Below are 9,049 nucleotides of genomic sequence, written 5' to 3'. Positions count from 1 at the left end.
CTGCTGAATGGGCTGAACAGGGCAGAGAAATGCTGTGGAGCGTGGTGGGATGAAGGCACATGGGGAGCCAGGAGCGGCTTGGTCCAGCAAGGAGGGCTCAGAGAGGGAAGCGGTATTGAAAGGAAAGAACAAAAAGCACTGCTTTGCTTTTGGGCTGAAATACAAAGGAGTCTCAATTAACTGCAGTCTGCTCAGTTCTTAAAACTGATCCTCTCTGAAGGAAAAACAAACAGCTCTGATTTTTTTAAGTCTGTGCTCGGTTCTTTCTGTGCTCAGTTCTCTCCATCCAAAATGCTCTTTGCACCCTGTGCTTGATGGTCATTTTTTAATTAGGAAAATGCCTTTTGGGATTTTTATTTTCCCCCAAAATGAAAACTCAGTTCTCCTGGATAATTTAACTTCTTATAAAATATTGAGAATTAGGATCTAATGGAAAAAAAAAAAGAAAAACTAAAATAAATACTTCATGGCTCTGAAAAGCTCCCAGACTCCAGCATGGAAAGCTCTTAGATAGTGCTGTTTCTTTTTTTATTTTTTGTGTTTTTTCAAAGAAGAAAGTTTACTGCTTGGAAAAACTCATAACTAATTTATTTATGCTCCTGGTGGTCAGGGGCAGCAGACTGTGATGGGGGAAGGCAATGGACATTGCGTGGATTTTAGGGAAAAAACGTAAAGAATTTTGATATTTTAAAATATCAAATGTTGATCTGCCTTGATTGACACTTTTGTCACACAAACCACTTTTAAAAATCTTGATCCTTGTCTTTGAGATGTTTGAAGTGGTTCAGTCTCCTTGTAGGAGAGAGCTGAGTGCTGGTCATGGGTCAGGAGGGCTGCTGCTTGCACTGATGCATCAGGTTTTGGCTTTTCTATTTTTCACATTCTGTGCTGCTTTAGTGTGTGGGTCTGGGAGGTGAGCTCTGTGCACAGAGCAGGGAGACAAAACAATTCCTGCTCCAGCTGGGGACCAAGGACAAATGACCCAAATCTCAGCCCAAGAGCACAAACACCGTGGGCTGGAGAGAGAAAAACAAGCAGGGTGGGACTGGATGGGCTAAAGCTGGAATGGGACAATGAACTGCAAGATGCAAATGGAGCAGAACTGATCCCAGTGACAGACCCCGTGCCTGGTCGTGCATTTTGGGGCCATTTTGGTTCATCTTGGGTTCATTTTGGGACCATTTTGGTTCATCTTGGGTTCATTTTGGGGCCATTTTGGTTCACCTTGGGTGCAGCCCTGGCTGGGCTCTTGTGCTGCCCAAGGTGGATCCATGGAGGAGATCCTTTGAATAAATCCCTCCTTTATTCTGTACCTCTGCCCAGCCTCTGCTCCAGGTCAGCCTTCTCAAGGCTGGGAATCACTGGAACTCCACTGAGCTCTCTGCTGGGGACAGGGAGTGAAGGTCACACTCATGGCCTTGGGTTCTCCAGGGAAATTCCTACACCCACGTGGTGTGAATCCATCCAGCTGCTTTGGAATGCAAAGATTTAGGAATGTTTTCCTGCATGAACTGCTCAGGGTTTATCCTGCTTTCGCACTAGAGGTTGAAAAAGGCAAGAAGTGCAGATTTTGAGGAAAATCCCCTTTTCTGCACAACCTCTTGGCTAAGGGCAGCCTTGCCTTTCCCTGATCCCTGTCACAGGCTGGCCAAGGAAGAGGATCTGAGAGGTGATGGTGTCAGGGAGAGGTCAAGGAAAGTTTAAAAAGTGCTTTAATTAAGATGAGCCCATTTCTCTTCCTACCTAATCAATGAGGTTCTCTGTGTGGATGGACACAAAGCCATTTTCTAGGCAGGAGGCTGGGTCTGTGTGAGGAATGTAGGTCTGGACAGATCATCCTGAACGAGGATGGCCCCAACAGCATCCCAAGGAATGGCAGCTGATGGAAGGGCAGCCAGGAGAGCCCTGGAGAGGGAAAGTGAAGGATATTCCCATTATCTGCAGGCATGTTCTGTGGACAGGATTCCCTTTTATTTTTAATGATTGTTTTGAATCTCTAGCCAGGGAGAGCTGGATATAAAAGGGAAAATTGTTCAGTTCATTATGCCTTAATTATTGAAGTGAATGATTTGGGTAAAATGGAGGAAATAGAAAACATGGAGATTATATTCCAGTCCATTAGGCAACCTTGGCTTTCTAAATCAGGACCTTTAGACTGGCAGAAATATTTCTAATTTATTTTGTCATCTGCAAACAGAGAGAACTGCGTCACTACAGAAAGGACTTTTCAAAAGCTGCACATTTTATCCTCCTGTTCTTCTCTTCTTAACAATAATCTTCCTGTGGCTTCCACCCCTGAGCTGCTGGTTTCTGTTTTAGTTGGGGGTTTAATTTAAAGAAAAAAGATCAGCCTGGCATTTTAAAGGATTGCTCTGCTAATCATTGTACCTCACCTCCCCAGAAACGGGAAACACTAAAAGCCCAGCAGTACAAAAAGAAAGAAAAACTTTCACTGTGGCTAGAAAATACTCAATAAGAAACAAGGTTATGACAAAGATACAAACATTTGCACTAAAATTAAATTGGTATCATGAGAATGCTCCAGATGAAGAATCCTAGAATCACAAAACCATTAAGTTTTGTGATGAAGACAAAAGTGGTGGACAGACATTAAGTGGTGGCACTGCCCAGTCCCTGCTGGGACCTTTCCTGCCAGGGCCAGAGCCAGGAGATCATCCCCACATCTCCCTGCTGCCCACCTGGGAATGGCACCAGGAGCTGTTCCAAGGAGTTTTCCAGAGAAAGGGAAGAGATTCAGCCCCTCCATTGCTCCACCAGGCTGCAGACCCCTAGCAATGCTAATATTGGTTAATTAGTGCCTGCAGGGTGAGGGCACCAGTCAGCACTGACGTCCCCCAGCCCCTCTCTGTGTCACAGTCCCCTCCTGCCCCTCTCTGAACCAAACCCTGACCTTCCCCATCTGCCCCTCCTGCACTTCCCAGCTCTCCTGAGCTCAGCCCAGAGCTCCTCTCTCCTTCAGCTGTGCTGGATTCAAAGTGGGATGTGGTGTTTGGGATGAGACCTCAAACACACTCAGAAGCAAAGAAGTTTTCTCCATCCATCCCTGACTGAGATTTGACTGAGGATTTGCATTATATTGCGATTTTGGCCCATGTTTAACTTGTGATCCGTTTTTATGCCAGGCCATTTTTCAGTCAATTAGTTTTGATGTGGTACTTGTGCGTTTGTGTTCTTTTAAAATGTCCTGTTTTACACTTCTCACTGAATGCTACATCGCTGGGTTCCTAATCAGCTACATGGCTTGTTAAGATCATTTTTGTTCTCATCAGGTGTTTTCAACCAAGCGTATATTGAAATTACATCTTTCACTGGGTGTTTTCCTCCACTGCCCTGAGTTAGGAGAGCATCAATCCAAACACTGCCAAAAGCCTCCTTATTCAAAAGCCATCGCTTGGCTCTCCTTCCCAAGGAGGAAATGAAATGAATTTGACATGTCAGCATACATTTAGGTAAAACTGAGGGCTATTTTTAGCGTGGGAGAGTTGTTGAGTTGTTTAGGAGGTTTTTAGCACTGAGCACAACTCCTTAAGTAGATTTACTTGACAAGACTCCAAAAGAATGTGATAACAGACTGTTGATACACCAGTGATTTTGTCTGATGAAGATAAGATCTCAATATGTCTCAAATAAAGATGTGAGTTCTCGGTAAAACTCATCTGCCTTCTGAGTCCATTAGACTCAAACACCAGGAAATTTTTAAACCTCTTCAGCTGCTCTCCCTCTGTAGTTTACCTTGGTCCTTTCTATTCTTTAAAAACACAAACAGCTTGGTGATTATCTCACGCAAAAGCCAACACAGAGCCTACATTTCTTCCTGAGAGAGACAAAACCTCATCAATTGTGTTGCTCTTTTTCAGACACTCACTTTCTGAAGTGGCTTCAATAACAGAGATGAGCTGTGGACACAATGTCACTGTGTCTGTGCTTGCCTTAAAGTGTTTATTGCTGATGCTTGGCCTTATTTTCCTTTCTTTTTTCTTCATCTGCAATAAACACCACGTCCTTCTAATTTCTGTTCATTGCCTCTTACACGATTACCCCCAACTCACACACGCATTTGTGAGGGTGTTTTTTTCTTTTTTTCCACATCTAGTCTGAGTCAAATCCAGTCTGGAGCAAGTTTTGTTACATCTTTGGAAGCCCATGAAAGATTTCTGAAAGCCAGACTTGTGCCTTATTGGCTGTATAGCTGATGGAACAAACATATTGACACCAAAAATAAAAATCTGGTTTTAAATGAGTGGTTGAAGATTGAAAGCATAAAAGAGCTGCCTCTCAACATCTACTTTTTATGGATGCCTTTTTCCTTTTGCTGCAAACAGCTCCTGGAGCTGCCTCTACCATCATGCCTAAGAAATTTCATTAAAAAAAAGAAATAGACTATTTCTCTGCAAAGACACAATGCAGTGTCCTCAGGATTTTGTTTCTATCAACAGTAAATTATGTGTTTCAACCTTAAGAAGTATTTTTACAAAGTAAATATTAAAAAAAAAATATGATGGACCGGCTCCAAAAGTTTTGAAAGGACCCTTAGTTTGCCTTGTGCTTGTAAACCACCTTAAAAATATATACAGAGTTGGGACAAAGTTGACAGTTTTCCCTAACAAGTAAAGAAAACATGCTGCACTCAAACCCTGCAATAAGAAACACATAAAGGTTTTGGGTCTGATCCACAGCTGGTAAATTAAAATAAAATATTTTAAACCTACCATAAGAAGGTACAGACTTTTAAGATCTATTTTTACACTGCTAAATTAGGATGATAATAGTTTGACAACTGTTTCCCATGAAGGGTGACTGACAGTGAGTCCCCCCAAAATACCAGTTCAAGTGCTGCAAGCTCCAAATTTAGGTGCAAATGACGCCCTTCTCATAAAGAAAAAAAAAAAAAAAACTGGGGGAGGTTTCTAGCACATCTTTCAAACAATGTCAGCCTGCCAGTTTTCAGGCTGTAATTTTTTCCAGCTGTAAATCAATCATTTTATTAACTCTTCTCTCGAGTCTCCCACTGAGTTATCTGGGGCTGGCAGCTCGGGGAGCCCTTCTGGAGGAGCTGTGAGAATAAAGTTCCTCTTGTGCACTGCTGTGATGTCATGAGCACTCACTCCTGGCTCTCCCTGATCCTCCCTCACAAAAGCCTCTTTCTTTGCTCGCAGCAATTATTCAGCCATTAAAGCACATTACATGAAGTTTCTTATTTTAAGGGTGATATCACTCCTTGCTTTAATGTCCAGCCGGTGGAGCAATTTGTACTGACTTCCCCTGACACTCCAGTGCCCAGGTTCTGCTCCTGCCTGCATAAAGCTGCTATTGATGGGCTCTACATGTGGGGAAGGCATAGAGCTTGTGACTGATTTCAACATGTAAATATGCAATATGAGGTGCTCACTCCACTGAAGCAGCGTTGCCAGAGTCACCGCTGAGCTCTGCTTGACAAAGCTTTGAGCCTTTCCTCCACGTCTCTCCATCCTGGATGCAATGGAGGATGAAGAAGCTTTGAGCCTTTCCTCCATCTCTCTCCATCCTGGATGCTCTAGAGGATGAAGCTTTGAACCTTTCCTCCACGTCTCTCCATCCTGGATGCTCTAGAGGATGAAGCTTTGAGCCTTTCCTCCACGTCTCTCCATCCTGGATGCTCTAGAGGATGAAGCTTTGAACCTTTCCTCCACGTCTCTCCATCCTGGATGCTCTAGAGGATGAAGCTTTGAACCTTTCCTCCACGTCTCTCCATCCTGGATGCTCTAGAGGATGAAGCTTTGAGCCTTTTTTCCACGTCTCTCCATCCTGGGTGCTCTGGAGGATGAAGCTTTGAGTCTTTTTTCCATGTCTCTCCATCCTGGGTGCTCCAGAATGAAGCTTTGAGCCTTTCCTCCACGTCTCTCCATCCTAGGTGCTCTACAGGATGAAGGTTTGAGCCTTTCCTCCATTCACTCCATTTTGGATGCTCCAGAGGATGAAGCTTTAAGTCTTTCCTCCATCTCTCACCATCCTGGATGCTCCAGAGGATGAAGCTTTGAGCCTTTCCTCCACATCTCTCCATCCTGGATGCTCTAGAGGATGAGGCTCAGGAGCTTTCCTGTGTGTGTGGATGTCTCCTCCTCATTTCTGGGCCATCATCTGCTCCAGACTAGCCCAGGCCATTGCTGCTACAGGTCTGCAGCTCCACCACCCCTGCAAAACCAGCTGGCTGAGCTGGAGAGGGAAACATGCAAAGAGCAGCTCAGCCCTGCTAGCCGGGAGCTGCCAGGAAAGAGGAGATCCACAGGGAGTTTCCCCTGAGCCTGCACCTCCTTATGAACCTCTGTACACAATGCTGTGATGATCTGTCCCTTGCTTCCCTCCAGCCCATCACCATCCAAACTGCAGGCAGTGATTTTGAAGCAGAAGCAAGTGAGCCCTGGGCTGGTGGGGCCAGCAGATCACTCCCTGTGATGGAGCCCATGCAGCTCCATGGAGCCACAGCCAAGCATATTTACATGTTTAAATCAGTCACAAGCTCCATGGCCTGAGCCCCAGTGCTCTGAGGACCACTGCTGGTGTCCTCACAGCTTTGTTACACTCCCTCTTCCTCCTTCCCTGCCAAGTCAACTTCCTCCTTCCACCTGGCACAATAATCTCTGGTTTTCAACCTTCCATCAAAGCTTCTCTTCCCTTCTCCCCTTTGTGGCATTCACATTCTCTGAAAAATCCCTTCGCCCAGGATTTTTCTCCTGGGAAGCTGAGAAGCCTCAGAGAAAAAGGAAAACAATATTATCTCATTTGCTTCTCCTGTGTTGTGCTCATGTGGAATGTGTTTGGAGATTGTTTATCCACAGGTGATTGTTCCATTGGATTCTGCTGTGAGTTGTTTTCCCTCTTTGGCCAATCAGGGCCAAGCCGTGTTGGGACTCTGGAAAGAGTCAGGAGTTTTCATTATTATCTTTTTAGCCTTCAGTAAGTATCCTTTCTGTATTCTTTAGTATAGTATTCTTTAATATAATATAGCATCATAAAATAATAAATCAGCCTTCTGAGAACATGGAGTCAGATTCACCATTCCTCCCTGCCACCCCACAAATCCAATACCTGTGCACCCTCCTGGCTGGGAGCTGCAGCTGCATCCCAAGGGCAGCCCCCAGCCCCTGCCTGCCCACCAGGGCACACTCAGCTCTTTCTCCCCCCTAGGAAGCAGGGAAGGAGCTCAGCCTGCTCTGCTCACAGCCACAGGGGCTGGAGCTGCTCAGCTCTGCTTTCCTTGCAGGTGGTCCATGCTCAGCAGGCCCAGGTGTAAATATAAGACCTGCTATTTATAGGACTCCTTAATTTCCCCGTTCCACTGCGAATTAGCCACAAATCAAGCAAAACATGCAGCAATCTGTTATTTCTGCTACGTCTTACTCACAAGGTGTGGAGCTCAGAGGCCACTGAAGGACTTTGCACTGAAAAATGCCTGTCAAGAGCAGCAGGGTTTAAAGAGCCAGCAAGGGTTTAAAAACTGTTTGCATGACCAGCTGCAAATGCCAAATGAAGACAGATATGCTGATGGCTTGACACTGAGTTTTGCATGGCATAACCAGGGAAGAAATGCCTACCCGGTAATTCAACTTTCCAGTCCCTCTCAAAAGCCTGAGCTTGTGATCTGATCAGACTAAATTTAAATGATCAGCTGATGAGATCAGCTTGTGATCAGCCTAAGTGCAGCACTGCTATCTTGTCTAGTCTGAATTAAGAGTTAGCAAGATATTATCATCACTATTAACATCACTGTTCAAAGTGCAACTCATGATGTCCAGGAAAATGTCGAATAGAGGTGTCAGTGGTTGAACATTACACTGAATTCTTAAGTCCCAGCAGGCTGGAAATAGCAGGAGCTGAAGAGAAATAAGCACTTTTCAAAAAGTGTTTCATCCAGACCTAAACCATTTGGAGTGAATTGCTCTCTGGACAACCCTTTTCACAACTGAATGAAGGAAAATAAATGATGAGTTAAGGCCACTAGCCTCTGCTAAGCTGCACAGGCCAGTTTAATGCAATTTCATACAACCATTTTTTTTCGGACTATCTTGGCGTGCAACAGGACAGTGAGGAGAGAAAAAAAATTCAAAATTAAAGGGTTTCTTTCAAGTATGTAGCTGAGAAGAAGTAGGTGCTGTTAAATGCTTGGACAATATACTTCGTGAGAAAACCAGCCCAAAGCTCCCAGGAAATAGAACAGAAGCAGCAGAAAGGATGAGGAAGCCTTGGGAAAGATTTGGTTGTGGTTTCATCTAAAAGCAGCTCAGAGAGTTCAGAAGTCACAAAAAGGGAAAAGGTGTTGTAGGGTGGAGTGGCAAAGAAAAGCTTGACAAGCTGCAAAAACACGAGTTGGAAAGAGACTTGTGGAACAAGATGCTATGAAGCAGCTCTGGGATAACAGGATTATAAAGCATAACCTGGAGATTGGAGCAATGACACAGCAGCAGAAATCCAAGCTCTGGTCTGTGTTAGCTCCCAACAAAACACTCCAGACAATGATCTGAAACCTGAAGATCTGTGTTGTGGTGGTGTTCACAGGGGTCCCAGGATGAGGGAAGAGATGAGAATCTTGACTCCATGTTTCAGAAGGCTGATTTATTATTTTATTATATATATTTTATTAAAAAAGTGATACACTAAAACTATACTAAAAGGATAGAAGAAAGGATTTCATCAGAAGGCTTGAAAGGAATAGAAAGGAATGATAATAAAATCTTGTGACTGCTCACAGCCTCGACACAGGTGGCTGTCATTGGTCATCAAGTAAAAACAATTTCACATGCTGGGTAAACAATTCTCCAGATCACATCCCAAAGCAGCAAAACAAAAAAGAAGCTTCTCAGGAGAAAAGATCCTGGCAAAAGGATTTTTCATGAAACATGTCTGTGACACTGTGTCACTGGTTCCCCCTGGGCTGTGACACAGGGCAGCCACTCAGCAGCACAGGCCAGTGGTGCAGGAAGGATTTGAACAGGCTGGAAAGTCCAGAATGGGCTCAGCTACACTGCATGGAAAACGTGGAGCACATTCCTGC

The sequence above is a fragment of the Geospiza fortis genome, unplaced genomic scaffold (assembly GCF_000277835.1).
Source record: "Geospiza fortis unplaced genomic scaffold, GeoFor_1.0 scaffold534, whole genome shotgun sequence".
NCBI lineage: Eukaryota > Metazoa > Chordata > Aves > Passeriformes > Thraupidae > Geospiza > Geospiza fortis.
Note: the sequence above shows the minus strand (reverse complement) of the source record.